Consider the following 19000-nt stretch of genomic DNA (forward strand, 5'->3'; position numbering starts at 1 on the left):
GCATTGATCTTGCGTCACTTTAACTATCACGAGTTGCCTTGCTATTGCACAACTCCAGCCAGTTTCCTTCCTTAAGTAGCGCAAATTGAGTTAATAAATGTTCTGTTTATACTCGGCACGACCGTATACTCGTAGGTCAGAGTGGTTCACGAGTATTATTAACGATAACCAAATGTGCATAAAGATCGGTGCGGATTATCCACGATCGCCTATTGTTGAGTTACTGAATCCACCACCAACGTCAAAGAATTTTACCAATAAAATCCGTCCAGAGTCCATTTTCAGAAAAATGGTCAAGCGACTCAATATGTTAAATTTCTCACAGTAAATTATATTTGAAAATGAATTCAATAATTTTTGCTCTATCAGCCACCTGTGAAACCATTTTTAAATTTTCGCGATAAAAAATAATTTGAAATGCGTTGAGATTCAGCGCTAGAAGACAATCTAGGAAATATCCTAGATTGTCTTCTAGGATATTTCGCATTCATTCTGAAGCTCATTGAATACTTCTTAAAGGGATGATTTGTGTCGAAGAATAATAATTCAAAAACTAATTATATGTGCGTGCTAACTACTTCGGTAATGTGCATCTGTGTACTCAAGATGGCGTATCAAAGTTCCAAGTACCGATATCGATCAGATGCACTGCATCTTGTCATTACTGCCTTTCAGTTAGCATTTTGGCGAGCTGTTTAGTGGAATGAACCAACTTTGCTTTGTTTATGGTAACTTAGCAACTGTTTGTTTACAAGCAGAATGGACCGGAGAGCACTGGAATGGTTATTTGTGTGTTCAGGGAAATTTCCTATTTCAAACTCTTCTTACGAAGCTCTTTTACTTTAAAATCGCAAGTGTTCAATTCCGAAACTTAATTGGTATTGGAGAAGCTTTTCTGTATTCATTATCGAAGCTTTATGCTATTATTTGGTTTTATAGTACATTGAAATACTTCGGTCTTTGTAGTCTTATACAAAAATAAATTTTTCGTGACGATGATTATGAACAGTCTCCACAGTTAGGAGACTGTTCATTTTCCTTCCATCTGTACAATGTCTATTCTCAGCTGCTACTATTTGTGGGTCGGGAACATTTCTGTATGGTTTCCTTCCACCCCGATAATCACCGATGCTACCATTTCCTACGATAGATATGCCGGATGTAAGAGGATAAAGCTAGCATGGCACAGACAATCACAGTTAATTGTAGGCGAGCTAATGAAAGTTCTTATTTCTACTGGAATTGGAGGTGCTGTGTTCCTGTTCCGGCACTAATGCTTACTGAAGATGATTAATTCGTAGCAGTGGGACCGAGTGAGGTAAATTGCTTCATTCTGGGAGTCTTCCAAGGTACCTCATTAAGGAAAGGCTATCCCACAGGAAATAACTGACCCAAGAAATCTATTACCCCAAAAACTGAAGCGAAATTAGTCAAGTTTACAGAAAATAGCTTCAATGGTTGCTGGGTTTACCAACTCCTCAATAGTTGATATCCCGGGAGGGGACGAACAGTGGATCTCGAGATAAAGGCACGGATGCCTAACAACATCGAATAATTGCTAAATCTGTTCTCTATCATCAAATTTCCCTGTGGATGGATCTCATTTTTTCACTCCTAATATTTTCCACTGTTCAATTGAATCATTCGACGCTGGCACTGTGCCAACTAGGATTATTACTGTTCCGATCTTGAGCATTCGTTTGGATGTTAAATGTTTAAGTTGATGGAACATTTTCATCTTGCTCCTGCCTTTTCTCGTATACGACACGTCTCTTTATATTATATTCAATATTTTAATTTGCATAAGCTGTCACATTGAAATGCATGCCATCGTTCCTGTTTTGGGGTTGTAAACAGTGGGTCTCGTGTTCTTTTCAGGTAATAATGGCTTCACAGAGAGCAGTAAAGTGTACCAGGGAGTTGCCAGTTCTGTATGAATTATTAGAAGAATCGCATCTATTTTTTGGCATGTGGATTTACACATACCCCTCCCCTCGTTACGGATGCAGATTACCAGTTTTATTGTTACCATGCATTTGGTTACTATAAGAAAGACAAAAGCCATTAATCCTTGCCTTTTGGAGTGCGAAGAACTACAAGAAGTTTTATGGGGTGTCAAGAAATATTGCCGCACACTTTTATGACCATTTTCATTCTCTGGCAGCAGTCCAGTTGCTACTCGTTCCACTTGATTTAATTTTGAAATGGATTAAAAGATTTCCAATATCTTGACGCGCACACACGATATTCTGATAACTGAATTAGCCAACTGCCTGATTTTGGCCGGTTTCATGTCCCCATAAGGGTCATAGTCGATAATACAGTAATATGAAGTGTAGGAGCCTGCGGATGTTTCGAAACTTTAATAAATTTCAAAATTTTGAAAATCAAAATAACTTAAAGCCATTCTGAAGTCAAATTTAATTAAATGTTGGATGGAGTGGGGAGGTGTAAGCGATTGAACTGTTATAATAGGAATCGTGAGGCTTTCTTTCTGCTTTTTGATTCATCCAGCCTTAAGTTTATTGCTCAAGCAGCACTTTCCCTCATCTGGGAATTACTAGACGCATGTGACAGACTCTTGCTTAGAATGTTCTTTCAAGTTAATGGACGACCAATATCTTAATAAGAGTAAGCTTTATTTCTTATCATTAATTAAGTCATAAGTAATCCTAAGAGAAGATGGAAGGCCGAAGAAAGTATTTTGCTGACTTTGTGGTTCGGTGCTCAACTACTTTCGGTTTTGTGTCCTCTTCCCCAAAGTACTTCTGCAATTTCAGTTTTTTTTTCATTTTCTTTTTTTCAGATAGTTTAAAAACTCCCGTCATTCTCATTAGAAATGGATCAGTGAAGTTCACGACGCTGGAAATGGAAGAATATAATAAAAATGAAAAACCTTAATGGGTTTTTAAAGGACCTTTAGCGTGCAAAAAATGGGGACATGAATGCGCACGCTATAAGTGCTCTGCGTAGTTCAGGTATTAAGAATAGAAGTACAGGGTTCATACTTGAGTGCTTAAGGGGTCGTCGTTTTTTTTTTTAATCTTTCTTCCTCGCATTTAATTTTGCGGGTGTGCGATTTAACTTGATTCCTCGCGCCATCTGCTGGCAGCGCCATAACTAGCGATTGCACTTAACGAAGTCTTCATTTCAGTCAATTATCCATTGTGATCCGATTTCAAATTATTAATGGTGCTTCTGAGATCTAATGTGAGGCAATGAATGATTACTCTTTTTTTATGTTGGAAAAAGTATCCCAGTCTATTTAACTGGCTGCTGTACGCTGCACTACAAAAGTGAAAGAACACCAAGTAAAATATTGACCACTCTATGATTTGAATTTCTTCGTAGAAGAGATAGCTGGAAGTCCATAAAAAAATCTTTATGGCTCGTGTGACCTCCATGCATATTTACGAACAAAGACGTCTATCAAAGGACCAAACTGCCCATAATGGACGTTCTTTCAAATCAAAAGAATGGATTCAATTGCCTGTGACTAGTGGAACATTAGAGACTGTCAGAAGGATCCTGGTATCCTTCCTATTCATGTCAAATATGAACACAACGCGAATGTCAACAGGGAACAACCGGTATCACGCGAGGTATTAAGCCCTTTTACTACGGAACAAGTAAACTTGTGGAGGTGGTTACATGAATAGGCGCGACATCACGCGATATTCGAGTCCGCATTTAGAGTAAGGTTTGTCGGCAATCTCGTCTAAGTTCATGCATCAGACAAGCGTTGCGTATATAAAAGGAACAAATTCAATTCGGAGCTATGGTGAGAGTCTATCAGTGCCAGTTGGAGCTGCGAGTCATCCCTTCTCGAGGATATTTAAAAAGAAAAGCGGTGTATTCTTGAGAGTTATCAGGAGGCGATACAAGTGCCGTGTCTTTCGCTAGAGGGGGTTGGTGGTTGCGTAAACAGGACTCCGTGCTCGCACGCTGAGCAAGGTGATACAATGTGTTGGTACGAGTAGCTCATGAAATATTGAACGAAAGAAATGGCACTGAGTTGAAAGAAGCTTGCGTTCGCAATATTTTCGTATAAATTCTTTATTTGGGTATTTTGCATCTTACAAAGATTCACTGGAACATTCCATTGCTCATTTCTCTTTAGAGGAGAATTACATGCCCAGAAAAAAAATGGCTGCGTTAGGAACGAGCACGAGGGGAAATTTGTCCTAGATATTAGTCAAATCACACTTCGAGTTTGATATTTCAGAATAATAATAAAAAAAAAAAAAAAACTGACATTTATAATGTACTCTGGCTTTAAAGAACGTATCTTTCCCTAACCTTCCACCCCACCTAAAAAATTTATGTTGACTTTCGTGCAATTCGCATAGAGAGTGCTGCTTTATTTTATTTTTTTCTCTCTTTCTCCCTCCTGTGGTATGCGATTCAGCATTGCATAATTATTGATCTTTACAAGGTGGGTCCAGTAACTGTAAGTCTACAGTTATTGGAAAAGTTTATGGTAACCGACATTCACGGAGTTGAAACTTCGTGACTTGCGCGTACGTGGAATTTAGGAGTCAAAACTTCGGTTATGCGACCTTTGTGCATAACCTAAGTCCACAAAGGTTGCTAGGTCCTTCCAATGGCTTTCGATTGCTGAACTCGTTGGAAGTTGCGTATCGAGTTTTACAGTTTGTAAAAGAAAATCTATCAGGAATAAAACTGGACTACGTTGTAACGAAATTTCGCTATAATGAATATCACTGAAAATTATTTCGAAATAATCCATTTGTTCAAATGAACTCTGCTGCACTTTCTGATGGGTTTATCGACCCCCCTCCCCACCATCTTTCCATCAGTAAGTTCATTTTGAATGTGAAATGGACAGGTTAAAAAAAAAACATACGTTTTCTACAGTTGGAATCAACAAACTTCGTGCAATTGTAGTTCAGATTATTCGTAACCCAGAACGATGACGTAAAAACAAAATCATAATAAAACTTGAGTAAACAGGAAATTCGACTTGTTGACATAGGATTTTGAAAGAGGAAAATTTTTCAAAGAAATCTGTTGTATTGTGTTCACCCAGCACGCCATGCGGGCTGTAAGATTAAGCTTTCTGAAATTAAGAGGGAACATACTTAACTGAATATATATTTATAAACATTTGTGCGCAGAGGTGAATGCATTGTAACTTGTATTATACCCTCCTTGCTTTCAGGTTGTGTTGTGGGGGTGGGTGATCCGCTGTTTAAATAAAAGGATGATAATAATAACGATCATCCGATCCGCTCTAAAAGATTGAAAAATAACTTTTCGGCAATGTATGTATTATTGAATGATGCGAATCGGTTTTACGGGCAATGTTGAACGAGTTCGAGCTCTTTTTCTTTGTAGTTCATTCTCGTAAACATTCTGTTGGGGTTTGGTTTAATGGAGTTTTCACTAGAGCTGGTAGGAAGGTAAATGCATTCAAATTGCAAAGTTCTGGAACAAGGAGAAACTTGCCATGAATATTTATTGACTCAAATGTCTATTAAAGTTACGAAATTTTTTTTTTTTAAAAAATCAGTGGGATTGGTGCAATCAGATGAGAATTTTATTTCTGTATTAGATAAAAGAGCCCTACGTTTAGTAAACATTAATATTAAGGTAATTGATAGAGATGACGCTATCGCTTGTCAGTCAGTCGACACTTCAGATTTGGAAGTCGAATCTGTTGAAACATTGAGTATCCCATTAACTCTGAAGAATTTGCTTTATTCTGGCTTATGTTACCCGCCTATGGACAAATTCAATGGAAAAAGTTTGAAACTCAAGCAGTTGCTCTTGACATTTCAAAGGCTTCTGATCGTGCTTGCATAATGGTATGCAAATAGTATCCAATAATGGTTGTTCAATCCTTTTCCTCCATCTTTAACTCTTGTATATTAATGCCCTTTTTCCATGATCGGAAATGCTATCCATAGTTTTGCTGATAACGCATTGCATTTCAGTTTGAGAAATCCTGCCCTGCACAAACAGTTCAAAGATTTGGAATATCCACTATCAATTCCTTAAATGTTGATCTCTAGGTATTTCTCCAATGGGATAAAGATAACTTAGTTTATTTCAACCCTTCTAAAACTTAGTCCTGTCTTATGTTTTGCCAAAAGGATTATTCTGCTTCTGTGCTTATCTTCGATGACACTCAGATTAGAAGTCGGGGATTACCCTGACTTCTAATCTCTCTTGGCCCATGCACCTCACAAATATTGCTTCCACTGTATCTAAAAAACTGAGTTTTCTCTTTCGCTCTGCGTTACTTTTCTTCTAAACAGCTGCTCACTCTGTACAAATCTCAAATCCACCCTACCATGGAATATTGTTCCCACCTCTGGGATAGTGCACCCATAACCTCAATTTACGAAGCTCTTCAAAGCTAAAGTAGATGGATTTGCAATCCCGATGGAACAGTAGGGACACTGGAGTAGTAACAAAAACCTTCATTCATTAGGTTGAACACGTTAAAAAAAAATTTTTCCCATCTGACAACTTCGTATTTTTCAGGTCGTGTGTCTTTAAATGCCAAATGATTTCATTTGGGTCTAGAATCCAGTCCTTTGTTTATGCGATTTGGAAGAATTCTCGAGACGTGTAACTCATGATTGTCCTTTATAAGAAGTGCAAAGGAATGTTCTTAGTAATGTGATACCATCAATTCGAGTAGGGGATGAGATAGGGTTAGTGGAAAATCCAAGAAATTTCCTCTCTGCAGAGGTTTTCAGTAAAAGAAGAAATGATAATTAACAATTAAGTTTAAACTTAAAAAAGTAATGTGTTATGAACAGAGAAACTTAAGAAGTGTATCGTAGTATATTGTAAAACTTCAGCTGTTTGTTGCGTTTAGGAGTGACTGGAATTTAATCTTATTTGGACTTTGCTCGACAGCGCTGCATTATTCAGTTAAACGTGTATGTAGTTTTATTTATTTTTTTGTTATTATTTGGTACTATGGTTTAGGCAGCCTGGGTAAGGGATTTTATTAATTCATTCATGTTATTCTGGTTTTTTTTTTTTTTCCTCACCTTTTCGCTGTGAAGGGCGGAATCTTTTGCTGGTGCCATTGTATGGGCGTCAATGGTTTTACTTTATTTTTTAATTTTTATACTTTTTTTTTTCTCTCTCTCGCCTTTTCCCTCTTCTTGAGGGGTGGAATATTTTGCTGGTACCATTGACTGAGCGTCAATGGTATGTGAATGCTGACACAAGACTCTCACTACTGCCTGTGGGTGCGGGATTTAGTCCATGAAGGACAATACATGCACATAATTGTGGTCCACCTCTTCATGGCATGGACGGAGTACTGGGAATCAGCCTTCCTTCTGATCACTGCTTTCTGAACTGCACAAACATAGAATTATATTAATTTCTGGCCTCTTTACATAGTTTTGTATATCATCAAAGGCCTCTTTCAGGCAGATACATGTTTACAGCAGTAAAACATTAAACTATGAAGCAATCATGCAATTTTCAGCAAATTTGAAAAAAGTATCCAGATCTGCCTTGTATATTTCCCACCAGGGCCACACCCCATCAATCAGAGAGGATCTTATCTCATGGATGTCTGCTCATCTACGCCCCTATATCCAAACAACTATTTTAGATTTCAAGATGCAAGGCAAGCCATGGAAGATACCATGCTGACCTGGGGGATCATCCCACTGAATACACCACCGATCAGAGGAAATAAAGTCCTGAACAGTCTACCACAATTTGGAACAAATACAAATTATTCCTTATAACTCGAAATTCGTGTCGGACAACCTACCAATAGTTTGAAATTGCACAGGCACTTGCAACCTCAGTCGCTGGGACCAAATCCGCGCACCCGGTGCATGTAGTAACCACGTTTTCCAACCAACCTGGTCAGGCCAAATGTTATCCTCACTGAACTTAAAGCATTTAATTGTAATAATCTCTGCTTAAAACTAGTGAAAGAGGCAATTAATGCTATTTCTAATGAATTGAGACATTGTTCTCATTGTTGCGTCGAAGATAATTAAAATCTCCTCAAACACTAAGTGGTGGTTCAACTCCGAAACGAAACAGGCTTTTAATCTAAAGCAAAAAGCCTACAGAACCTGGAAAAAAAAGTCTGGATGCTAGATCATATCGCTTACAACAAACAAAGAGCGAATTTCCTGCGTGTTCGGAAGAAGGCACATCATAAGTATATCCAGAGGAGACTTAGGCATTCCAAGCGTATCGTTTCCACACGTGGTCGTCAGGTGGAAATGGATGAAGAAACGATAAGACTGTGGACACAGTCAACCTTCCACCCTAACCAGGAAAAACAACCGCCACTCCATGTAGCGGCCATCACAAATAAGGCTAGGACCGAGCTTGCGCATGTTAAGATCTCAAGGGAAACGATTATGAAAGCAATAAACAACCTTTCCAATAAATCTAGAGTTGGTACGACTGATTTCCCCTCTGTATTCTCAAAATATGCAGTTTCTATGTGATTGACCTGTTACATCACCTCTTCAACCGTATCCTCGAGACTGGTATCACACCGACAATATGGAATGTCTACCATGCTTTACCAGTTCCAAAAACTAATAAACCAAAAGATCGTAGCGACTACAGAGCAAGCTCTATTTCCTCTGTATTCCCAAGTGTTTGAAAAAACGATACAGTCAACCTTAGTCGATCACTGCTTCAATGGGCGTCCACAGCATCTTCATAGTGTTTTTCCTAGGAAGTCTACCCTTTCAAATCTATTAATGTCCAGCTGGGCAATTCAAAAAGCCCTTAACTCTAAGAAACAACTTAATCTTATTCCTAGACGTACAAGCAGCTTTTGACACACTCAGCACAACAGGGCTAGTTAAAATTTTGAAGCATTATTTCAGAATCGAAGGTAATCCTCCATCAACAGGCAAATCCTTATTAAATATGATCATAGATTGGAGAGGACCACCACGACCTCTGTCGGCATCCCACAAGGGAGGTTCTTTCATCATGATTTTTTGCCGCAGCACTCGAGCCCTTCCTTGCGAAGCACCCAAACTTCATTTCATACGCTGATGATCATCGGATGCTGGTCACATCCGATGATCCAGCAAAAGCTGAGGCAGTCACCTGTGAAAATCAGTACTGTTTGAATTTCAGGATTATCTAGTGTGTCTGGGAATTAAACTGAATCCTCAGACAGCAGCTCAAGTCCTTTTACAAAAAGGACTATTAATGAAATTATGCTCGCAATAAATGGAACCACCATTAAAAAGGTTTACTCACACACGGATTTGGGATTGAGGTGGGTTTGATGGGCATACTTTCAAAGAGCACCTCAAGATGACCAAGCTTAAAACGCTTGCGGCTACTGGGCAATCCCGCAGGAATTGGTCGGTCTTAGGCCTCGAGAGTTCCTTTTGGAATACGTCCGAAGAAATTTAACACCCATACCGCTCTACACTTCGGTACTCTGGTCAGGAACCTCTTCTACTCAACTAAAGAGATTTCTTGGGGGGGGGGGTTGAATATTGGCTCCTGATATGGCTGAACAGGGGCTACCCTCTCACCATCTCTAGGAGCGTGCTCTATGCAAACCTGTGCATGAAACCCTGGGAACCATCGTCGAAGAAAGGAATCTACACACCGTGGCACAACTTCTATGCGGCCAAAAGGTTCGCCTGACATCTGGGATGTTTCTGCAAACCCTCACAACCAACCCGGTACAGTTCAACACCTTGTTTGCAAAATGTGAAATACCTTAAGTCAGTGTTCAGGAAAATACGTTCAGATTGTACCCTGGGAATTGATTCCGCAACTTTCTGCAGCTCGAAGCGCGCTATAGACAGGATATAGTGAAAGAACTCTATAAACACGAACAATAAGCATTATGTGAGAAGAATTCCCTGCAAAGGCTTTCCTGGATTCACCGTTGTTTTTTTGTTGTTTGTTATTTATTTTATGTATTGATTTTTACTTTGTGTATTTTCAATTTGTTTTGATCTCTTGCAATTTCGATGAATGTAATCAACTGGAATTTGCATAATGTTACACCCTTCTAACCGAACTAGGCTGTCCCAGTGGTGCTCACTGATATGGAAATAAAATAACAATCATAGAGAAACAAGGCAGAGTTGAACTAACGTTTAGAGGACGCCCTACATAAGACACAATACATGCCCCAAAACATCTTTCAGGCTTCTAGATTCCATTCAAAAGAGGGCAGTTAAGTTAATTAATTGACAATCTCTTACAAGTCTATCCAGGATCTGTCTCATAGACTTTCTGTTGCATGCCTTTTCTGTAGATACTCCCATGGGCACGGTTCTTCTGCATTGGCTTCTATAATTCCTCCCTCTGTTTTCCAAACCAGCCAACATACTTTTGCTGTCCAACTTTAAACTCAAGAATACCTTTTCTCCATTTTTTTTCTTTCAGCTCCCGTCTTCTTGCACAACCTCCCTTCATACGTATTTCCTCACAATTACAATATATAGAAATTAAAGTCTAATGTCAACAAGTTTCTTAATCTTCAACCCACGCACAGTACTAGTTACCATGGACCGATAGAACCTACAATTTCATCTTTCGTGCAGCCTATCGTAATATTGGTGAAACGGAATGAAGTTTATCGACGTCGTGTTTCTTGCTAAAGTAAGACTTCCTCCCATGGAGTGGTCAGAATTTACTCAAGATCGCAAAAGCCTATTCAGTGCGTGATAAAGCTTTAATCTGCCCCGCCATTTAAGTATTCCATCAGCGCACTTTGTCAAAGGGACGTGCCAACAGGGAGTTTGCAAACATCACTTCAGTGAGATCTGTAAACAGAAGCGGTTTTAAGATTCTAAGCAACGCGGTGGATTCCGAATCCTTTTCAAGTGTAAGGCCCTAGGCACCTGCCTGGACGGTCTAACGGGGAAGTTTGCCCCTGTTCGTAAACACGGAACGTGCACTGAATGAGAGCCATCGAATCCGATGTGCCTTCGACTGAAGTTGTTTGAAACAGTGTACATTGTGGTCATTTAATGATTGAATGTGACAGTGACTTATTTTGAACACGAAATAAACTTTCTTATAACTTGCTTTCATATTATATTTTGTAAGATAAGAGCGAGATCTATTATTATTGGCTGTATTACTTTTCTGTGGGTCTTAAAAATGTGAACTTTTCCAGTGATGCCCATTGAAATTGTCCTCATGGAATCGTTGGATGGAGTACTTAAACAAACCACAAGTGTGGTCAATTTGTTTGAGTCGATGGAATCAAAAATCCCTGGATAAATCCATGTATACTACTTCTACCTACCGTTCTCCCTCTGTTAATTTCCAAACAAACGAAATAATAGATTCGTGGTTATGAATCCATCCGGATGGAATCCACAAAATTCTGGAGACTGACTAAATCAGTATACCATGGATTTTGTAATGCTATTCAATAGCTATTGGGCGGTAATTGGGAACTTAATTTCGAGAATCCTTTTATGATGAGCGCTTTATATGCAGACTTAAGATGAGTTGGATGCATCTCTTCTGGAAGGGATTCGTTGAAGATGCGGATGAATTTGGAGATGTACAGAATCTTCTGTGCATATCCAAAGAAAATGAACTGTCAGGTGGTCACTGTGCGAAGGGTTTTTTTTTGTTAAAAAGATGGCTGTTCGGAATCTTTCCCCTATACTTTTTGTCCGACAAACTTTCTGGTCACAGCCGAGCTCCTGGAGGTGGTAACATTTGCTTTGGAAGGAACCTGTCGCTGTTCCTACCGACCGATAATGCTGGTGTCGCTCTGCAGACAGCCTGTGAAATCCTCCATGAGCGCACTTCAGAAGTCCCGGGGTGTCGATCATTCTGGTGAACATTTTGAAGGTAAGGCAGCGTTCCGTGAGCAGAGTTTACATGCTTGGAATGTTTTTTACTCTACTGGCTATAGCATAAATTGGTTTGACATGCGGAGTTGCTGGAAGTTTTTCTTTCTTTTTAATAACTTGAGTTCCTACAAGAACGGTAAAGGATGTTCGTTGGAAATATTTGCCAGTTATATCGCTATTTGTTTTAATAAATCTAATAATGGGTTTCAGTTAATATCAATAGAAGCATAGTAAGTAAAGTTACAATTCGCGATAAAATAATTGTTTGAAATGAGATTGAATTACAACGAAATTTCACTTCGGGAGTTAAAATGATCCATAAATATTCGTGTATTTCAGACAACTTTTTCCACTCCAACTCCACGCGTTTTCGATCGGCTTTAGACTGTAATCATGTGGCAAATGAATAGTACTTCAACTAACTTACCGCCTATGCTATTTTCGTTGGAATGAATTTATGCTTCCAGAAGTTTGTCAAAGTTGGTCTGCCATGCTAAGGTAACCTGTTCATTGTCCAGAGTAAGAACGTCCGTTGGAGGGGGAATGGTCTCCCTCGGGCCAACAACTGAGGATTTCCGACTCAAGTGGCTTCAGGGCTTTCTTATTATAGACATCGCCGCTTACACAGGTAGGTCTCCCCTGCGTGGAAGACGGTAAAATATTTGTCTGTGGTAATCGACGACGGCATGGAGGTGCTGTTCTTTGCGATTACTTGTGCATTCCGCAAATAATAGCATCCACACTGAATGGCTGTCCTCCAAAATGCACCACTTGACTCGGCTAATGTCTATCGTGCTTTCTAACGTCCTTTAATTTATCAGGTTAAGATTTCTTTCAATAATTCACTCGTTTTCTAACTTATAGGCAGATTCTGTTTTGATTGTTTACTTCCACTTGGAAAGTAAAGCGTGGATTCACTTTTAATTCCATATCTTGGATTGATATTGTCTGTTTCCTTAACGCCATGCCATGCCTCGCCACTGTACTTCCTTTATACTAATTAGATGTTGTGGACATTGACGTCAGCAGATAAGGATTTGATCTCCATAAATGAACTGATTCCTCGCCCCCTCCCCCAATCTGAAGAATTCAAACCTCACTGTCTTTAGTATTAACTAAACTGCTTCTCTAGAGGAGTTCGATTCTGAACCTTATCTAGTGACGTTTGTATGTTTGTCTGTATTTGATAAATCGAACAATTGGGAATTTGAACTTGCTTGGAATCGGACCTTTTATTTGCAAAATTTTACCTCAACCACGTAATCAGTTTAATCTTTTTCCATTTCTTTCATCATAAATTGCATTATTTGCAGTGGATGAAACTGAAAGATTCAAATTGTAAGCAAGAGATGCACGGTAATTGACGAATCAACTGGTCTCGCAATGGCGGTCATTTTATGCAGCGCATTATTAAAACCTTAATAGGATAAAAAGGCAATCGGAAAATCAGTGGAGAGCTTAAATACCTAGATAAATCAAACGCAGGCTGCTAATAATAGTAGTCACGATTGGAGACAAATAAGATTTAATTTGATGCACAAGTCGCCGTAATTCTTATAATGGAATGGTGTACTATTTCGAAAACAGTTTTAATCAGATTTCTTCTGAGTGATTACAATTAAGGCGATTAAAGCAACCCGAAAAGGAGATTGCGCCACATAGTTATAATCCAATATTAACAAATCCGGCACTTAATTTGATGGAAGATTATATAATAATTGGAAAGAATATTGTATAATATTTCCATGGGGGGGATGGATCAATCAATCAAAAGCATTAGTTTCATTTGTATTTTATTGAGCCTTACCCGGTAAAGTAAAGTATGATCTTTGGTCTACCACAAAGTGTGGACAGGGTCTAGGTTCGAATCACGTAAAGTCGAGAGGAATTTAGAGGCTCTTCTCTCATTTTGGCTTCACTGTACAAACCTAATCAGATTGAGTCTGAAATTGGTTGCCAACAAATTTGAATATTTTCTGCGCGTCCTTTCTGCTCTCCCTGGTGACTTGATATGTAGACCACCATCCAATCTGAGTACTCGACGCTGCCAGGCACATCTTACCGCTCGTTCTGTGTTTACCTATGCCATGTGCCACGGTGACGTCCGCTACTCTGGGAAAGAGGGGGAGGTTCAAGCAGCACGTTTATCGTTATGCTTCGGGCGTATCTCGAACAGTTTGATAGTTTAGCTGGAGCAAATGTAAGATTGGTTGAATGCTTTTGAAATTTGTCGAAATTTCTGTTGAGAGTATCAGGGTGGGTTTTGAATGCGGAGCCAGGGAAATAGTGGAAAGGGTTCGCTGTTCTCGAGCAAAGATCTTTCGGAGAAGAGAATTGCTTAGACGAACTCTGCCTGCGGGCTAAGCTGCGCGTGCATTTCGTTGATATGTAGGGCTTACTTTTGCTGTGTCACTTCCAAGTTTCCTTACAGGTTCTGAGCTCTGAAAGCAACCCAAAGTTTAACGCCCCCATTCGATTTTATATTAGGACGGGAAGAGAAGACTGTCAAAAATCGCTTGCCTGAAGGAAAAGTTTTTTCTTTTCTTTTCTTTTCTCTCTTCCAGCGGCCAGGTGCATTCGATTTCTTCTTCTGACAAATTTTTAATGAGTTTTGTAATAAAATTTTTAAATAAAGTAAACACCTACGGGGGAGGGGGGGATATAGAGCCATAGGAATTTACAACTAGCAGATAAAGCGCCCACATTTTCCTTTAATGGTACAGTGGTCTCGCCATGTTTGGAAAGTTCCAGATTCTAGTCCTGTTGACTCGAATCTAGACTGGAGAAATTTTATAAACGTTTCTTCATTCGAGGCAGTTATTCTGGGTTTTTTAGCCCACGCAACGTGCAAATTGGCCCCTCAACAAACTTGTACGGACTTCATACTGAGTGGGTCAATATGGTCTGTCGTTGATGGATCTGAAAAAAAAAAAAAAAAACCCGAGAACATAAGGTGCTCACAGTCAAGGGTGGACCCAATATTTTGCGAATTTTCGCATTTACTGCTAGCTTTAAGTGTTTTGGGGAGGGGGTGGTGTCTTAGGAAATACTAAAACCTACCTCTACTCATTCAAGTTAATACAGCGGAGACCACTGAACATTTACAAACACTTCATTTTTACAGACAGCTTAGGGTGGAAGTGCTAGATCCAATGCCACTGAATCAAATATTCTTAATTTTCCGAAAATAAGTGAAGGTCGAGTTTGCGACTGGTCATTGCAGTCTTTTCAGGTCCGGGAAGACATTACCACTTCTCCAGTCCAAAGAAATCTTCATTTCTGAAGTTAATGAAATCCGCATTAGCATTCAAAACGGTTTGAGACACACATGCAGCCTTTTTTTTTTTTTAAATTACAACTGGATATACCCTCAGTGATCACTGACTTATGCCAACTACATCCATAATGGGCTGTTCCGCATAGCACGCATTATAAAAAGACGAACAGGTTTGTACCCTAGAGCAGTGGTGAGAAGGGTGCAGCGCGTTGTAGGGCTGAATAGGAGGTCACTGTGCCACTGTTGACATCGTATTACAATATGGGCAATGCAAGAAAATATCCCAAATGAAGATGCGTCGCACAGTCAGCGATAGGGTTTCACAACAGACGACGAAAGAGACGCCCTCTTATTGCCACTTATCAACGGCGAATGCTGTGGTGTCAACACGCTGGTTGGACAGCGGAGGACTCGAAACGATTGTGTTGGTCGGATGAGTCCAAGTACTTGGTGCAACACGCTGGAGGACATCCTCGTGTGTGTGGCGCAAGCAACACGAATCTATGGGCCTGTGGTACCTACTATCCAGGCAGGTGGCGCTGATTGCTTAATATTGGCATGCTTTGCTGTCGAGAAGTAGGATCCTGGTGCATATGAATCAACTTCACCTGTTATGTTGCGATAGGATCGTTTAAGACGACAATGCGCGATGGTCGTCGCACCTGCACTGTGCATGAGTGGTCCGAGGAACACATTAAAGATATCATCTATTTTGATTGGCCTCTAAATTCGTCTGACTTTAAATCCAATTGAACACCTGTGGGGTGTTTTGGAAAGGGAAGTGCATATGGATACACAACCATCATCTGTTTCGACACTGGAAAACATTGCATGTAGCATGGCTGCAGCTCTATACGGACGTCTTTAGACATCTAGTGGAGTGTATGCCTAGGCGAATAACGGCTGCTATCCGCGCGAAGGGTGGTCCAACACGGTATTAGGTACGTGGTCTTAATTTAGTGAACTAATTTAGTAAACTAACGTTCAGTGTATTATGACCCTTCCTGGAGTTTCTACTCCTTTTATCTGCAAACTCTTCTCTCGGATTATCATATTATTTATTTATTATTATTTTTTTCTGGTATGCTTTCGCCTGTCTTACCCTATCAGTGGTTTTGTTACCTACTCTCTTATAATGCTCGTACAAATCAGAATCACGCGGTTTTCTCTGACTGACTCATGTTTATTTGTTTTGCTCAAACTCTATCTCACTAGTCATGCACTTTGGCATCTTACATTTACGGAAGATGACCACTGTTATAAATTCGTTGCGACTTCAATGATAAATTCCCTGAACGTTCCCAATAGCTTATGTTTATCCAACACCATACAGTAGTCACTCCAGTCAATCGAGCCCGAGAAATTTTATTTCATTCTGTGTTCTCTTGAAACTGAATCTCTTTACTTTTAACCACACAAGTCTTTGGATAAACCCATTTTATGGTATTACGTCATTGCCACCCATAAGATTAATTGCCATAAAATGGGTAAATGCGCCACTCCCCTCCCCAACCAACTGTCAAACATGATTCTTTCTATCCTAGAGAGAATTTGATCTAGAATTTGATATTGCAGCTCCTTCCCCTGTTTTTTAAACTCTCGAACATGCTGGGACAAATAATCATTTAGTTTAAAAATCTGTCACTATGTAGTGTACTTTCGGTCCACGCATTAAAGTCTATAAGAGGTAGGTTGAAGTCATTGCAAGTCATTTCACTGACTCGACAACCGAGTGACGTTGATCTGACGCGACGAATATTCCTCTCAACTGAGTAGTTTTTGGTCAGACGCATCACCTCCAGTCTCTTTCTCTCCCTGTCTCTCTTGAACACACACTAGAAATGAAATTCTTCCACTCATTTCTCAGTGAGCCCCAACCACTTCAGCATTACTTGACCTGATGAACAGTTCAACTGCATATAATTTGTTTTTAGTACTCCCGGAATCACAGCATAGACATTGTTTTTGTACTGTACTGATTTTAACTTTGGTATGGTCTTATTATTTAGGAATATTCACTTAACACAGACAGTGATTCTTCCCCACTTACTAGTGATATTAACAAGAACTTACGTTGCGGGGGGGGGGGAGAAAACTTGACTCCTTAAGGTTCTCCATGACTTAGTCTATCAGGGAAACTTGGACCGTCAACTGGAGGTCGTATAGTACACGACGTTAGCACTTCATGTTGGACTGGGAAAGATGTATGCAGGATCCTTAAGGCTTTCTTAACTAGCGACGATACTATAGGCTGTGTAGCTCTAATTGTCCGATGGTGGTTATTCACTCTGTTTCCTTGCTCTGCCAATTTGACCCACTGAAACCAACTGTGGTTTCAGGCCAATGATATTCTTCGTATGTAGGGTACATAAAGGCTAAAGATGAGCGAGTTCACTAATTTCTCTGTAACGTTCGAAGGTTTGAATAGAACTGTGTGAGTGGATGGCTGAGAACCTGTTTGAAATCATTATTTAGGATATAGATGTGAAATGTTGTTAAGACGTGTATTCCAAGAAATTACTCCGAATTGTTTTAAATTCTTAATTAATTTTTTCTCCAGTCCTTGGCACGTTTTCCTTCTACAGGTCTATAGTAACCTCCAGAATATAAACGTAGTCAAATAATATCATAGAAATTGACCACTCATTGCAAATGAGAAAACGAGAAGTCTTAAATTGCCATTTATCTTCGATTTTAAGATATTCTTCAGGGATCTGGACGGGCTGTGCAATTTCGCTTTGCCCAATTTTAAGTGGCTGAGGTTCCCAAGGTGTGGATCATACGTTGTTGTTGTTGTTTTTTGAGGGGGAGTGTTGTTTATACGAATCACTTTCTTTTAAAGAAATATGGACAAATCATCCCTCAGGTATGAAACGTATTTCAATCTTTGAGATTAAATGTGTTGAAGTACATATTAATCTACAAAAGTATATAATCGCCTAAATCTTATGTCAAATCTTTATTTATACTTGTTCTGGAAGCGTGTGATGAAACTTATGAAATTTTAAGAGGGGGGCACAAAGTATAAAGGTTTGGGAACCTCTGCATTAGGGGGAATTACCCTCTATAAGTCATATTTTAAGCCTCGTAACATATAGCCAAGAAAGAATTGTACTGTAAAAGTTAGCAATAAGTTTTAAAGAATTGGGTTGGTGAAGCTAACTCTGTTTCAGCTTTTAAGCGAATAGCACTTCTATATCAGATTTATATATATTGATTTATATGATATTTATATTATATATATTTTTTTCCCTTCCTTAGGAGTATGGCGTACCGCTAATAAGCTGTTTCAAGAGGTTGTCCTCACACGTCTTCATTCCAGTGCCACCAGGTGGAGCAAAATGTTGGTGAGTTAAAGTATTGAGTGTGGTTATTGTTCATTCTACAAAACTTGAATGACGAATACTTGATGGGTATATGAATAAAGAAAGCCTTTGTAAGGAACTTGCCTTGGAACTATTCTTATTTGAGAAGTCATGTACCAAAGGTCATGACCAAGTTCGAAAGACTTTTCGAAATGATACTGAAATGTTCTTTAACATGGAGTGGAGTCAGATGGAAACTATGGTCGTAAGTTTGGGATCACGCTAATTCGCTGTCTGTGACAATTTGGAGAAAGAGTTGGTGGCTACCATAATATGGTGAATTCGATTCGGTGAATTCTTTGGGAGAATTCGGTATATGTCAAAGCAAGCTACCAAAGGTAAAGATCAGTAATGTATGCAGACTGGGTAATGGGCATCCTCTGACGTTCAACTCGCACTAGTTTTTATTGAAAGAAGTTTGTAGTAGACTAGGTGGATGCGTTAATGGTAGGCAGGTAAGCTCCCCTGGAGATTTGTGTAAGGGTCTTAATTGGAATCCGAATCCCCTGCATGGAAAAACGGTCTAGCTCAAT

The 19000-nt window shown here is 39.4% G+C and overlaps 1 protein-coding gene across 1 annotated transcript in view; it reads left to right on the forward strand.

Moving 5' to 3' along the window:
- Positions 1–19000, forward strand: part of FucTA (glycoprotein 3-alpha-L-fucosyltransferase A) — a 305570-nt gene that overhangs the window by 51742 nt on the left and 234828 nt on the right. Inside the window, exon 2 of the mRNA XM_090385904.1 lies at positions 18364–18449. The gene's annotated coding sequence lies outside the window, so the exon portion shown is untranslated. The remainder of the gene's footprint in view (positions 1–18363; positions 18450–19000) is intronic.

Source organism: Mastigoproctus giganteus, chromosome 12 (assembly GCF_048544385.1).
Source record: "Mastigoproctus giganteus isolate SK-2022 chromosome 12, ASM4854438v1, whole genome shotgun sequence".
Taxonomy (NCBI): Eukaryota; Metazoa; Arthropoda; class Arachnida; order Uropygi; family Thelyphonidae; genus Mastigoproctus; species Mastigoproctus giganteus.